The sequence below is a fragment of the Poromitra crassiceps genome (genome assembly GCF_964638095.1).
Source record: "Poromitra crassiceps genome assembly, chromosome: 3".
NCBI classification, from domain to species: Eukaryota; Metazoa; Chordata; class Actinopteri; order Beryciformes; family Melamphaidae; genus Poromitra; species Poromitra crassiceps.
Window position 1 is genome coordinate 87,127,949 of NC_139625.1, and position 15,428 is coordinate 87,143,376.

The 15,428-nt window shown below is 42.6% G+C and overlaps 2 long non-coding RNA genes across 2 annotated transcripts; both read left to right on the forward strand.

Moving 5' to 3' along the window:
* Positions 1–4,128: 4,128 nt before the first annotated feature.
* Positions 4,129–7,102, forward strand: LOC310772790. Its single transcript, XR_014552517.1, has 3 exons — positions 4,129–4,463; positions 5,492–5,781; positions 6,968–7,102. It is a non-coding gene; the product is annotated as an uncharacterized lncRNA (long non-coding RNA).
* Positions 7,103–7,107: 5 nt separating this feature from the next.
* LOC310772791 lies at positions 7,108–13,188 on the forward strand. The gene is made up of 3 exons (XR_014552518.1): positions 7,108–7,205; positions 9,292–9,393; positions 10,589–13,188. It is a non-coding gene; the product is annotated as an uncharacterized lncRNA (long non-coding RNA).
* The last annotated feature ends 2,240 nt before the right edge of the window (positions 13,189–15,428 follow it).

The window sequence follows — 15,428 nt, forward strand, 5'->3', positions numbered from 1 at the left end:
ATTTACTTGCTCAGTCTGTGGTAAAAGTTATCGTAAAAAAGGACACTTGACGGTGCATATGAGAGTCCACACAGGAGTTACATTTACTTGCTCAGTCTGTGGTAAAAGTTGTAGTCAAGGAGGACACTTGAAGAGACACATGAGAGTCCACACAGGAGAGAAGCCATTTAATTGCTCAGTCTGTGGTAAAAGTTGTAGTCAAAAAGGAGACTTGAAGGTGCATATGAGAGTCCACACAGGAGAGAAACTATTTACTTGCTCAGTCTGTGGTAAAGGTTATAATCTAAAAGGAAACTTGAAGGTGCATATGAGAGTCCACACAGGAGAGAAACCATTTACTTGCTCAGTCTGTGGTAAAAGTTTTGCTTGTCAAGGAGACTTAAAGAGACACGTTATAATCCACACAGGCGAGAAACAATTTACTTGCGTAGTCTGTGGTAAAAGTTGTAGTCAAGGAGGACACTTGAAGAGACACATGAGAGTCCACACAGGAGAGAAGCCATTTAATTGCTCAGTCTGTGGTAAAAGTTGTAGTCAAAAAGGAGACTTGAAGGTGCATATGAGAGTCCACACAGGAGAGAAACTATTTACTTGCTCAGTCTGTGGTAAAGGTTATAATCTAAAAGGAAACTTGAAGGTGCATATGAGAGTCCACACAGGAGAGAAACCATTTACTTGCTCAGTCTGTGGTAAAAGTTTTGCTTGTCAAGGAGACTTAAAGAGACACGTTATAATCCACACAGGCGAGAAACAATTTACTTGCGTAGTCTGTGGTAAAAGTTGTAGTCAAGGAGGACACTTGAAAAGACACATGAGAGTGCACACAGGAGAGAAGCCATTTAATTGCTCAGTCTGTGGTAAAAGTTGTACTCAAAAAGGAGACTTGAAGGTGCATATGAGAGTCCACACAGGAGAGAAACCATTTACTTGCTCAGTCTGTGGTAAAAGTTATCGTAAAAAAGGACACTTGACGGTGCATATGAGAGTCCACACAGGAGTTACATTTACTTGCTCAGTCTGTGGTAAGACTGTTGGTCATGAAAATAACTTGAAAAGACACATGAGATCCCACACAGGAGAGTGACCACTTGGTTTGTGTGTGCATGTACAGTATCTTGAGCATCTTGAGGAAACAAAACAGGATTCAATCAACATCATGGACATACAACTGCAGAGTATTCATAAAACTTAAAGGAGCCTCAGGCCATCAGAGACATAACAGAGCTGGACAAGTATCTGAGATCATAACCAACAGCCAACAGTAAAGGTAACAATCCTGACATCCATGACATTTTCAATCCATGATGAGAATTGACACTTGCCTTTTTTCTCCAACTGGAGTTATTAATCAACAACAAGCACTGATCACTGAATATGAATCACTTGGTCTGCAAATGTTTGAATTTCATTGAACATACATGATATTGAGAACAATATTGATCCTGAGAAGAACAACTTCTTCATTAACAACACACAAAGCCACTATGAATACCACACTGAGAATTTAGCAGAAAAAAAATTGAGCAATATCAATTATACATTTAGAAGCCTGAATGCAAACATTTCACAGATCAATCATTGTTTAAGAGAATTGAACAATTGGTTCACTGCAATAGCAATATCTGAAACTTGGCTAAACGAGGATCAAACTACTGGGGTTGACATAGAGGTGTATCAGCGGTACTCTTTAAATAGGAATCTAAAAAAAGGTGGAGTGGCTTTATTCACCGCCAAAAACTATAAATGTAAATGAGTTGTTTGTTGTTGAATGATTTTACTGGGTTTAATTTATCCTTGAGGCAGAGGCGTTGTAAGGTAGCTCAGAGATGGAAGGCTCCTCATGCTTTGCCTTGTGAACAAGGGACCTGGCTGTCATGGAGAGGACAGTGGCCCATATGCGTGCCGCTAAAGTAGAAAATATTACGGAAATGGAATGCATTTATTGAAGCCATGCAGTTGGGGACCATGGGCGTCACCATGATAGCTAGGTTCCGTTTGTATTTTCCCACGTGTGACTGCTTGCTTGTTGATTCTGCCTGTCGTTTTGACATGTTCAAAATGGGTTCCATGAGGGCTGAGTTTTCTACATGTTGATGGGCATAGATAGTACTGTGAGCCAAATATATGTGTGGGTTTGTGGGCAGGGGTGTCCTGCGGGGAGGGGGGTTATGTTCTGATTGCATCTGTTTGTGTATGTATTTTTTTGTAGATGTTTGTGGTTCTTACGTTTTTCTTCCTTTATGTAAAAAAATATAAATAAAACTTTTTTATAAAAAAAAAGTCATCTAGTCATCCAGAGTCGTACCAAGACAAACAAGGAAGCTACAACATTCAAAATAATTATACAAAAATCAGAGGAGGTGTATGTACAGGAACTATTTGGCTCGGGGTCCACAACGGCGTCTACCCCTAACCCTGATTCATATTTTTAATGTATATCATGTCTGATAACATCATTATCTTACAAAACAACCTATTTTCATCCTTCAAAAAAACAAGCTCAACCAAGACCAAAATTATGGATTTGTACTGTCAAATTTCGCACTACGCGCGCTCGATGCCTAGGCTCGGCCTTGCCTGCCCTATTGGCGCGCGCGTGTGTGTGTGTTGCTCTCTAAATGTTATTGCATCAGTGATGTCACAATGCCTCCTTGTGTGTGTGTGTGTGTGTGCCTCATTATGATATCACTTATGACATCAACAGTGTGTGTGTGTGCCCTCCTATGACATCACTGATCAGTCTTGTCACAATGCCTCCTTGTGTGTGTGTGTCTGTGACATCACTGATCAGTCTTGTCACAATGCCTCCTTGTGTCTGTCTGCGTGTGTGTGTGCCCTTATGATATAATTTTTGACATCATCACTGATGACTTCACATCATTAGCTATTTAAACTAATTTAAAAAATCCGGGCACCGTCAGGGTGCCCTTTACACACCCTGAAGGTTTCAGCCCGATCGCACGTAAAACGGCATAGCTGTGGCCGAACACAGAACTTGAAACAAACAAACAAACAAAGTCCACATACCCAATTGTATATATAGATACCATCTGTTAGAAATGTGCATGTCATTGTGTTGTGCTATGAGCGACTATATGTTCCTGTTGGAAGAAAAAGTGTTAATATTTTGAAAGAATTCTTTGATTTTGCAGTGTTTTGTTTTGTGTAGCCTATGTGCCAGCGGCAGAGAAAGTAATGCAGTAAGTTGAAGTTACTTGGATTACTAATATTGTGATTTTGGAAATTGTAATCCCTTACACTGCCCGTTACTGGGGAAAATAATATATGCAGTAAATGATCATATTACTGAGTAACGTAACCAACACTGTTCCTGACAGGCAGGCAGCAGAGAGGAACAGGACGTTGTGTTAGCTGATCCAGTCTCACACTGCCCTCTGCTGGCTGAGAAGCTCCAACACATCACACTCAATCTGAGAGTTCAGAGTGGACGATATATTTTCAGGCTGAATCCTTACCATACATGTCTATCGCTGTCAAAAAAAATAATAATAAAAAATAAATAAATATATATTATGTATATTATATATATATATTATATATTATATATATATTATATATATATATATTATATATTATATATATATATATATATATATATATATATATATATATATATATATATATATATATATATATATATATATATATATATATATATATATATATACATACACACACACACACACACACACACACACACCAAGTGGGCTCGTTCAGTTGTAAGTCAAAGCCACATGTGAGATGTCACAAGCACTTTTATTAAAACAAGACTGATCAAAATGAAATAGAAAGACAGGTGTCTACACCACAGAGCTATTTTTTTGGAATTTGTGATCATAATTGCACAATGTCATATTAGGACCTAGGTGAAATAACTTTCTGGGAAACTGCTTGTAATGCTGGCCCCAGCAGTGCATTTATGGTGTTACTTTATTGCAATACATTTGGCAATCAAAGCAAAGCAGTGTGTTGTGAATGAGCCTACTGGTTTTTGGGCTGGTTTTATTGGCTGGTTGATTGTGCTGGTTTTGTCACACACCTGGCAACCCTGAGTCAGGATTCAGGAAAACTGGCTTTGTGAGGTTGCGCGCAAGATAGCGGCCGCTGTATGCAAACCTTCTTGACGGAGGCCTACTTCCAGATGTGTTTCCTTTAAGTCTAGTTTGCAACGTTAATGAACCAACAGAAGACTGCATGTATGGATGATGCTATCACCATATAAACTGATGCTCTGAGAGCGAGAAGAAGGAGCTCCTGTCTCTTAGCTGAAGAAGCTAACATTAATGCTTTAGCTGTGACGCTAGCGTTAGCTGTGAAGCTAATTAACGCTAGACCGAAGTAGGCTAGCTATGGAAATGAGCCATAGTTTGTCGCTGTGTGAACATGTAGAGTCCAGAAGCTGAGAGCGGTGGTGAAGCAGCGACTAGAGCAAGCTCGTTATGGTTGGTGACATTTAAATGTTATTTTCACATGACTCACACACACTTGATGCTATTGCTGTTATGAGCGGCCTGCCCTACGCCACGAAGCTCAGTTAGCTCCCGAGTCGTAGCTCCCTAACCTGGCGTCACCACCAGGCTCTCTCTCAGAGAAGAGTTACAGTTTAGAAGGAGAAAAAGACGACGACTGTTGTTTAGAGTTTTACATGGTTCATACGGTCATGAAAACCCTGGAAAAGTGAAAACCGAAATTTTAAATACAATTTCCAGGCCCCGTAAAAGTTATGCGCGTGTGTGTGTGTGCGTGCGTGTAAGTTTTGGAATAGTCATGGAAATATAGCTAAAGTTGCAATCTGAGCATCACACAGGGTTCCCATGGAAAACTTGGAAAAGTTATGGAATTTCACTATCTCATTTTCCAGGCCTGGAAAAGTTATGGAATTAGTCAAATCCTTGAAAGATTTGGAGAAGTCATGGCATTTTGTTAGAGTAATCTTCTGTGGATAACTTTCCACATAATGTAACATAAGCCGTTTTCACACATGCTTACACGAAAATTACCTAATGTCAGATTTATTTTCTGTAGCTGTTGATGTAACAATATAGCTCTAATATGTGTTGATTTGAGTGCTTCTTGAATTGTATAATTCATCTTTTGATGGAAAATGTGTTTTATTTCAATAGCTTCCATGTGACTCTCAAGCACTCAAATCAAATGAAGAGGTGTGTGTCCCATTTGCCCAGTGTAGTAATAATTTATGGTATTCATTCAGACCGCCTTACATTACATGGAAATTATATTATGGATTGTTGAAATGTTTTGAAATTTCATCCATGAAAATGTGGGGGAACTCTGACTGTAATGATAGGACACTATGTAGTCACAGTTTCGTCTCCTAAGGTTACGGTGTGTTGACTTCATGACTGAATATATACAAATCATTTGGAAACTTGATTTAAAAACAGTTTAAAAAGTAATTGAATTAAGTGATGCATTTGAAAAACTCACTGACTCTCCCTTTTCTGCACAGCAACTATCTCGTCGTCTGTGGGTGACTGCGTGCTCTCCTCACTGTCCCTCTGGCCCAGTCCAGCAGCACCATCAGAACCACCTGGCCGATTGGAGGTCGCCCTGAACGCCACGAGCCCAGCCTCCCTCAGTGACACAGAATACTTGGGAAAGATGTCAAAGGGACCAGCAACCTCAGAAACTCCAGTACAGAAGAGAGTGAGATACAGTGAGAGGAGATCTGGTGGTGATACTGTGTGTGGCACCGCAGCAGCACCAGGACAAAGCAGCAGTGTGCAGAAGAGCAGAGAGGTATTCACAGCAGAGCGGTCTACCACTCTCCAGAATAGTGGCGTAGAGACTAGTGATGCGCGGGTCACTCAGAACCCGCGGGTCCCGCGGGCTGGCCCGCCCCGCAGGCGGTCTGGGTTAGCAAATTATGAAAATATGGCGGGTGCGGGCGGGGCAGGCTCAGAACGTGACAAAGCAACATTATTAAATAATTTAGTTAGAGCGGTGAAACACGCAGAGTAACCCTTTATTAAGACATGAACTCGCTCTCACACACGTACACACAGAGCAGTAAAGCCCAATTTATGCTTTGTCTGCAGACACTTTTGAAACGGTCGCCGACAGAAATGAGGACTTGAGTCGACACTTTCAAGTGTCGGCGAGAGGTGTCTGCTACCTAGTGAAATGTCTAGTGTCGCTGACTACGTCACATAATGTCGCGCAAGTGTGATTGGCTATATAGAGACGGGCTGCGCGTGACTTCCTTGTTTTAGTTTTCGCTGAAATGAAATGAATGAACGTGTCCCTGCTATTTTTTATCAGCCTGTCCTTGATGTATGACTTCATGAAAATCACAAAGAACAACGTGACCAACTTCCCAGAGAGAGAGGAGGTGAGTCGTGTGGTTGTCTGTCGTTATATGCGGCTGCAGTTACATCTTGCCTCTGACGTGGGTTCACTGACAGCATTCCCTCTCTTGGCTGTCTGCACTAGTTCTCTGCCTCCCTCTGTCTATAGTGTCACGTGACCGTTGAGCCGAGGAGAGAAGCATAAATGCAGCAACATGAGCGACGCTTTCTAATAAGTATAAATTAAGCTTAAAACTGTTGTCGCGCACTGGCACGCATGTGTATGTCTGTGGGAGAGAGACATGAGTTTGGACATCTTGGAGAGCACTGCTGCGCTCAGTGTCCGGAGATATATTACATTAAATTGGCCGTTTGCGGGCTGCTGGGTTGGGTTGGGTTCAGCTTTTTCAGATATTTTAACGGGCTGGGCGGTGCGGCCTGGCTCCAATGACGGGTTGGGTCGGTGCGGCGGGCGTTAAAAAACCCTGACCCGCGCGCGCATCACTAGTAGATACAACACCACCACCACCCCGACTTGGAGCAACAGCAGATAAACCAGAGCCACAACGCGGACGCCCTTGAAGTCAATCCCTTTCAAGGTCGTTCAAATGCCAATCAAAAGCCTTTCCGTCTTGCAGAGTCCCGGTGGCGCTGGAGCAGGAGACGGTCAGCAAAAGGCTCCGGTCATGTTGCACCAGTGGGTGTCACACACGGCCAATAACACCCTCTCACTGCCAGCCTTGCTGCCATGTCCTCTGCCCGAGTTGACTCCAGGGGGCAGCGCCAAGCAAGTCATGAAAAGAACAACGCAAGACGAGCCTCCAGCTGAGCCATACACTAGCAAAGTCTGTGATAAAAGCTCCCCAGGCTGTTCTGGTAAGATTGCCTAAAAAAATGCCTTAATCATTAATACATTGAATCATTTCAACCTTTATGTTATTGCATGGATCAGATGTCCGCTCTGCACTGGAAACCTGAAATATCAGCTCTGTCCCAGAGTAGCCGAGGGCCCCACATCGTAGCACCACGCTCTTCCTGCGGAAACACAGCACGGTGTCGGAAACGGCTCCAAAAAAACAATTCCGCTCGAAAAACACGGTGTCATAGTAACGTAAATAACATGGCGTCATAGTAACGTAAATAACATGGCGTCATAGTAACGTAAATAACATGGCGTCATAGTAACGTAAATAACATGGCGTCATAGTAACGTAAATAAATGTGATGCGCGTTATCTATGTAGCTACAGAAAAATAACTAATACCATATAAAAGCATCTTTCTATGGGGGACAAAGTGGAAAGACGCACTCGGAGCGCAGGGGCGTATGCAGAAATTGAATTATAGGTGGGCCTGGATCAAATTGGGTGGGCCTGGATAGGAAGGGGTGCAGATGCCCGGCCGAAGGCCGGGCCCACTCGGGTGGCCGGCCGAAGGCCGGCCGCCCGAAAAATTTGACGTGTTATTTTACTAAAAATAATGCATTTGACCATCATTTCAAGTAGAATGATACCACCCAAGCAAGAATATTTCAAGTGTTTCAAGTGCTTTACTGAAATATTTGGACCATATAATGATAATACAATTATCTCAACCTTAAAAGGTTACATATAGGTGCCAAATGTTGCATACATGAATGCTTATACTTGTGTGTATACTGTTACTTTATACAGAAATTAGAACCACTGATCCATATACTGCTGTGAGTTTAAAAAATAACAACACTGAGGCTGCTTCAAGTTTGAACAAGACGCCTTCTGGTTTATTTATCCACAGAGAGAACAAAATTCCTAGATGTCATGAAGTTGTCATGCATTAGACTCTGGAGATGATGTGCCCTGCGTTTTTACAAAAGTAACAAAACCATTGGCTAGCAATGCAGCAGCAAGTTTGCCTCTAGAAAACAACCAATTAAAAAAAAAAAAAAAAATTTTTTTTTTTTTTTTTTTGGGTGGGCCAGGGCAAGAAGTGGGTGGGCGTGTGCCTACCCAGGCCCACCCGTAGATACGCCCCTGTCGGAGCGGGTCTAGGACCAGCCACTAATGTGCACCAGGCTCTTTCTCCTGAGACAGAGCCTGGTGACTCGAGGTTAGTCCCATAGTCTAAGAGGTTAGTCCCAGAGTCTAAGAGGTTAGTCCCAGAGTCTAAGAGGTTAGTCCCAGAGTCTAAGAGGTTAGTCCCAGAGTCTAAGCCATTTCTAAACATGCAGTGAATTCCTGAACTGCGAGTTTAGCAACAAATGTCCGTTATGAGCGCACTCCTGCGAGCACCGACTGGCAGAGCGGGTCTAGTTTAGCAGCTCCCCGCTCATTTCCAGAACATGTCTTGAATGGGCGGGTGGTGGTGAGAGGGAAAGCCAGCGAGACAAGGTTATTATAGTCTATAAGTAGTTGTTAAATGGCACTTTTACAAACCATTAATGTCCCTGTGCTATGTAATTTCATGAATGGATGTACAATACGTGGCTGGATTATTTGGAAGGGAGCCAAATTGGTGAGTTAGAGATATAACGTGACAGAAAGAAACGTAAGTTGTTATAATTGAAAATGTCATTCAATTTAAGGATGAATAGCCTGCTTGGAAGAACGAATGCTAGCTAGCAGCTATATAACGCCCTATAAACAGTCACCCAGTATGGGTCAAATATAAAGTTAAACTGTCAAATGACGTTTTAATTTTCAAATGAGTAAAAAAAAAGGCTCATTAAAAGAAAGAGGAGTGATGGCGATGATGGTGAGAAGGAGCAGGTTAGTAGGGGGAGGACTGTGGGTCTCTCTGCTGTCTGGAAGCAATGTTTTGAAAGGGGAGCAAATTGAGACATTTTTGTGCACACAAAAAATGTGCATGTGCGTGCTTCACCCAACCCCCCCGCACCGCTGCAACAGAGTGCCACTTTTTGAAAAAAAAAATTCTCATGATGCTTGATAACATGTTTACACTCAGTCCTATTTCTGTTTCCATAGTCCCAAGTGAGCATCCTGATCATATTGCCGACACTGAAGATGAGAGTCCTCCAATATCGCCACTGAACAACAATTTGTTCAATTTGCTGCTATATGCTTCAGGTACAAGACAACTTCCCCCCTGTATATACTATCATTTCCCGACTTCCTTAGAACACTCTGCCGATTTTCAACCAGCTTTGCATCGTTACAAAATCTGTAGTGCCTACTTTTAAAATGACCAGCTCTACATGATCAACCCCTCCCCCTGGAAAACAAAACCAAATCACTGAAAATACATGAAAGAATATACCTTAAAATAAAACCCTCCAAATCACAATACATTTCAATAGATCTCAGGCTGTTTTATGGTTGTTAGGGTTCCTATATGCAGTGATTATTATTGGAACACAGCCTATCATTAAAACAAATTGCAGTATATCTGAAATTGTAAACATTTTTGCATGCATTCATTTAGTTTGACAGTTATTGAGACTTGATTTGAGTTAAGTTGTGGACCAGTGATGTCATTCATGCAGAAATGACATCACTGGTCCACAATTTAACTCAAATCAACTGTCAATAACTGTCAAACTAAATGAATGCCTGCAAAACGATTTACAGTTTTTGGATATTAAGATGGGAACTGATCCATTTTAAAGCTGCATCACTGAAAGTATTGAAACCCATAGCTTTGAGCTGAATTGACAAGATACCATGGTCTACTATATCGAGCGGACAATCCGATGCATGGGTGCTGCCTGCCCGCCTGGAATCTCCGAGGGGCGCGCCATTATCGCTATTGCGGTAAATACAATATTCCTGGAATGCGAGTTTTAACGAGCCAGTTACATTTCTTTGCATTCTTAGGCATTACCGTTTTCTTTATTGTGTATATCAACATACAATTGGCCAAGTTAGTACCGGTAGTTAGTTTATGGGATAGGAATTCTGCCAGATGACAGGCACTAGGCGCCATTTTCTCCTTCATTTGGAAGAGAAAATTAATCTGAAATGAAGATTTGATTGACAGCTGCCATGTCGTGATATGATTGGTTGAAATGGGGTAGAAATTTGATAGTACTAGGTGACGTCAGCAAACTGTAGATTACGGTTATGAATGAAATCTTGAAAAATTAACTTTTGATGTGAAAAAGTGTGAAAAACTAAAGAAATTCGATTTTTGTGATTTCTTTTGGCATACATTATTAATTGGGTGCACTGCATAAACAGGTATTTGAACTAAAATAAAAGAGAAGTCATTTTTGGGTTCAGCTCGACTTTAATGTAAATGTGTCTATTTCATTTGTACCGCCAGACCTCCAGCAGCTGTTGGTCAGTAAAGAAGAGGTTCCGCCTGAGCAGCAGGAGTGGAGCCCTAGTGTGGACCAGGAGGACCGAGAGCCCCCACACATTAAAAAGGAAGAGGAGGAACTCTGGACCAGTCAGGGGAGAGAGCACCTTCAAGGGCCGGACGAGGCACATATCACCCAGTTCCCATTCACTCCTGTTCCTGTGAAGAGTGAAGATGAGGAAGAGAAACCTCAGTCCTCAGAGCTTCATCAAAGCCAAACTGAGGAGAACAGAGAGGTAGAGCCTCTAGCTACCCAGTTCCCACTCACTCCTGTTCCTGTGAAGAGTGAAGATGATGAAGAGAAACCTCAGTCCTCAGAGCTTCATCAAAGCCAAACTGAGGAGAACAGAGAGGTAGAGCCTCTAGCTACCCAGTTCCCACTCACTCCTGTTCCTGTGAAGAGTGAAGATGATGAAGAGAAACCTCAGGCATCACAGCTTCATCAAAGCCAAACTGAGGAGAACAGAGAGGCAGAGCCTCTAGCCAGCAGCTCAACTGAACAGATGGGAACGGAAGCTGATGGAGAGGACTGTGGACTATCAGAACCAGTCAGGAACTTGGATCCAGCTAGTGAAGTTGAAGATTCGGGTAGTTATTTACAACCAACTAGTGATGGCAAAACTCCAGACTCTCTTGAACCTGAGAGTGAAGACGCTGATGACGATTGGAAGGAGACTAGTGAATCTCAGTCCCGTTTAGACTCACTGAAAAACAATGAAGAACGTGTGGAGAAATGCATTAGTTGTGCAGATTGTGGTAAAAGGTTTGACCGCAGGGGGAAACTGCTGAGACACAAGATGAGAGTCCACACAGGAGAGAAGCCATTTAATTGTTCAGTCTGTTGTAAAAGTTTTGGCGATAGAGGAGATGTGAAGAGACACATGAGAGTCCACACAGGAGAGAAACCATTTAATTGCTCAGTCTGTGAGAAAGGTTTTGGTCATAAAGAAAACTTGAAGGTGCATATGAGAGTCCACACAGGTGAGAAACCATTTAATTGCTCAGTCTGTGGTAAAGGTTTTACTCATAAAGTAGGTATGCAGAAACATATGGTAGTCCACACAGGTGAGAAACCATTTAAATGCTCAGTCTGTGGTAAAAGTTTTGGGCAAGAAGGAAGCTTGAAGGTGCATATGAGAGTCCATACAGGAGAGAAACCATTTAATTGCTCAGTCTGTGGTAGAGATTTTAGTTACGAAGTCAACTTGAAGGTGCATATGAGAATTCACACAGGTGAGAAACCATTTAATTGCCCATTCTGTGATAAAGGTTTTGGTTCACAAGGAGATGTGAAGAAACATATTAGAGTCCACACAGGTGAGAGACCATTTAATTGCTCAGTCTGTGGTAAAGGTTTTGGGCAAGAAGGAAGCTTCAAGAGACACATGAGAGTCCACACAGGCGAGAAACCATTTAATTGCTCAGTCTGTGGTAAAAGTTTTGGTCATAGAGCACATGTGAATAGACATATGGTAGTCCACACAGGAGATAAATCATTTAATTGTTCAGACTGTGGTAAAAGTTATAGTCAAAAAGGAGACTTGAAGTTGCACATGAGAACCCACACAGGTGAGGAACCATTTAATTGCCCAATCTGTGATAAAGGTTTTCGTTCACAAGGAGATGTGAGGCAACATATTAGAATCCACACAGGTGAGAAACCATTTAATTGCTCAGTCTGTAATAAAGGTTTTGGGCAAGAAGGAAGCTTGAAGAGACACATGAGAGTGCACACAGGAGAGAAACCGTTTAATTGCGCAGTCTGTGGTAAAGGTTTTGGGCAAGAAGGAAACTTCAAGAGACACATGAGAGTTCACACAGGAGAGAAACCATTTAATTGCTCAGATTGTGGTAAAACCTATAGTCGAAAAGTAGACTTGACGGTGCATATGAGAGTCCACACAGGTGAGGAACCATTTAATTGCCCAGAGTAGGCATAGGCCGGTATCAGATTTTGAGTGAGGCAAAAATAATACCACAGTGTATTGTATGTACCTCTCGAATGTGTTACAGTATTGTAAAATCTCTGGGTAATTTTGTTTTTGTATTTTTGCCGTTGAACAAAATGTGTTTTATTTTTAAATAGCATACAGAACATTTGGAACATTAGTAAACATATGTTACGTTAACAGTTCCTTAGGGGTAATAGCAGACATGGGCATTATACAGCCCGGGGGCAAGACCTGGTCCTCTTGATGGTTCTGCCTGGCCCGGGAGTAAATTGTGCAACAAGTAACAAGTAACGTGCATGTGTGTATATGAGAATATGGAATTGTGTACTGGTTTGCATTTTCTTTTTTTTTTTTGTCATGCCGGGAGATTTTTGTTTAGTTTAGTTTTTTAATAGAAAAAGTTTTACCAAAAATGGAAGACTCCTGCATATTATAGATTAATTTTCATAATAAGATGCTGTTTGGAGTGATTTTCTAAATGCTGAAGAATAAGTGCACAGTATGCTTTCTATCATTCAATCTAGTGATAAAATTAGAGGTTACGGCATGACAAGAAATGCTTGGTCCCCAGCAGCAATCAGTTTATCATGTGGCCCCCTGGGAAAAAGTATTGCCCACCCCAGGGTTATAGTATAACATATAGAACATTCATTATTTAATTATTTTCTTAAGACTAGGCCGAACCTAGTATATGGCTGTGATGTGTTTAAATAATTATCATATTAAACTTTTATATCTCATTTTATATACATATATTTATATATCATTATAGTTCTCTAACCATTTGTGTTGCTTTGCACAGCCCAAGACAGCATTATTCTCCAATTTCTAAAAGTGATAGAATCTATGCTTTAACTCTGAAGGCAAAACCGCCTCACTTCCTGTCTCGTCCTACTCAGTCCCCCGCCCCCATGTTTTGCTGTCGGGACGTGTCCTAAACGCAGCATTTCACCATGCAGTGTAATATTTCTGTCGTTAAAGTGCGTTTGTGTTTCTTGAGACTCCTGTCAACTGGCGATCTGTAGCTGGTAATGGCTAGCACCAGCAACACTGCTGACGCAGGCCTGCCGTTCAGCCAAAAACAGCTCATACCATCAGAACGCTATTTCATTGCTAGCTACCGTCAAGGTGTGTTAGCCGTGAACTTTTCATCTGCTAGCCCGGCTAGTCGTCACAAGCTAGTTGGCAGGGTGTTACTCGCTAGCTGTCAAGGTCTAACGCCATGTTCAGACTAGGAGGCCAAATCTGATTTGTGAACTTTAGTGACCTATTAATGACTTTATCCAGATTGGTTTTATGAGTCTGGATGCTCCAAGTCTGATTTGTGTCACTTGTCCCAAACCACATATGGAGGTAGTTTCTAATCTGCTTTCAACTGATGTGACTTGAGTGCGGACGCGCAGATCCACCAAATCTGATTTGAACGTCACTCGCAAATCATGATCAAATGCTTCTGTGCAGGAAAGCCACGTCACCAACGTACGCATTTACTGATGCCCACGTCGTTACCATAGCATCCAAAGCAGATAGGCTGTTTAGGTCTGGACACACAGATCCGACTTGAGAATCAGATTTGTGGCAGTGCTGACACACTCCCAAATCAGATTTGGGAAACCAAGATAATGATGATTAATGACTTTATCAGCAAATCAGATTTGCCTGTAATGTGAACATGGCCTAAATAACCATTGCCTCCACTCCACAAAAATCCGGGAAGCAGCAAGAGAAAGAAGACGGTAATGTGGTAATACCATATCAGGGAGGGATACATAGCCGCCCCTCCATTGCTCCACCTGATGTCAACCTGCATGAGGTGTGCAAGCGGGCAGCGACCAGGCTGGCCATTGCCTGGCCCACCCCCACTGATGGATGAGAGTGAGAAGGATATTTACCACATAACATCTTGCCTTCTCACCACATCATTCACTACAAAGCAACTTGTGCCCGGCATGCATTAAAAAGAGGTTAAACATGATCACCATGCTCTCAGCCTATCAAGCCAAACGTTTCCAGGATGTGGGAAATATGTTGACAAGGGTATTGTGGATGCTGCAGTCTGGAAGGAGTTGTGTGCCGGCAGGTCCAGGGCTGTGGCCGCATCATGGGTTTGGCTGTGGTGAGAGAGAGAGAGCGCTCTAGCTTAACCTCTCCAGCCTGCGAGACGATAAAAAACAGGACTCCCCTTACGACCCATCAAGGCCTACAGGGTTTGTTTGGTGAAGCTGTCACAGCAGTAGGCTAGCGACCTGAGAAAGAAGCAGGGAGAGGCATTTGACCTTACCTCCCCCGCAAGATGACACCATAACCCAGAGGGGGCTTAGCAGCAATGGGAGGGGGGGCGGCTCAGTGCTAATTTCAAGGGACAAAAGCCCAGGTGACTGACCAGCCACTGTCTCACCAATGTGAAAGTCAGCATCAGAATCAAGCACCAAGGCTCCCACCTGCCTACAAGAAGCCTACATGTAGGAGCTGGCATTTGGGGAAAGAGCAGCAGTCAGCACTCAAGGAGATCCCTGCTCTGAGCCTCCCCAGGACAGACTGACTTTCCCCCCACCTCACAAGAGACGCAGAGGGCACGTTCCAGACCAGCGGTATCCCGTTCAAAGCTGCAGTGCAAAGGCCCACTAGGCGCTCGCCCTATTCACAGTTCCATAAAAGCACAAGTTCCCCCAGTGCTTCCCAGTTCAATCTGAAAAGTGTCACTAAGCACTTCACATTGTTTAAAATAGATATAAATAAATCCACCACTGACGCAGCCAGGCTACTCCATAAATCAGAAATATATGCCTAGGCTGGCCTGGCCTGCTACTAGTGACCCCAGTTAACATCACTGATGACGTGTCCCAGCGCTT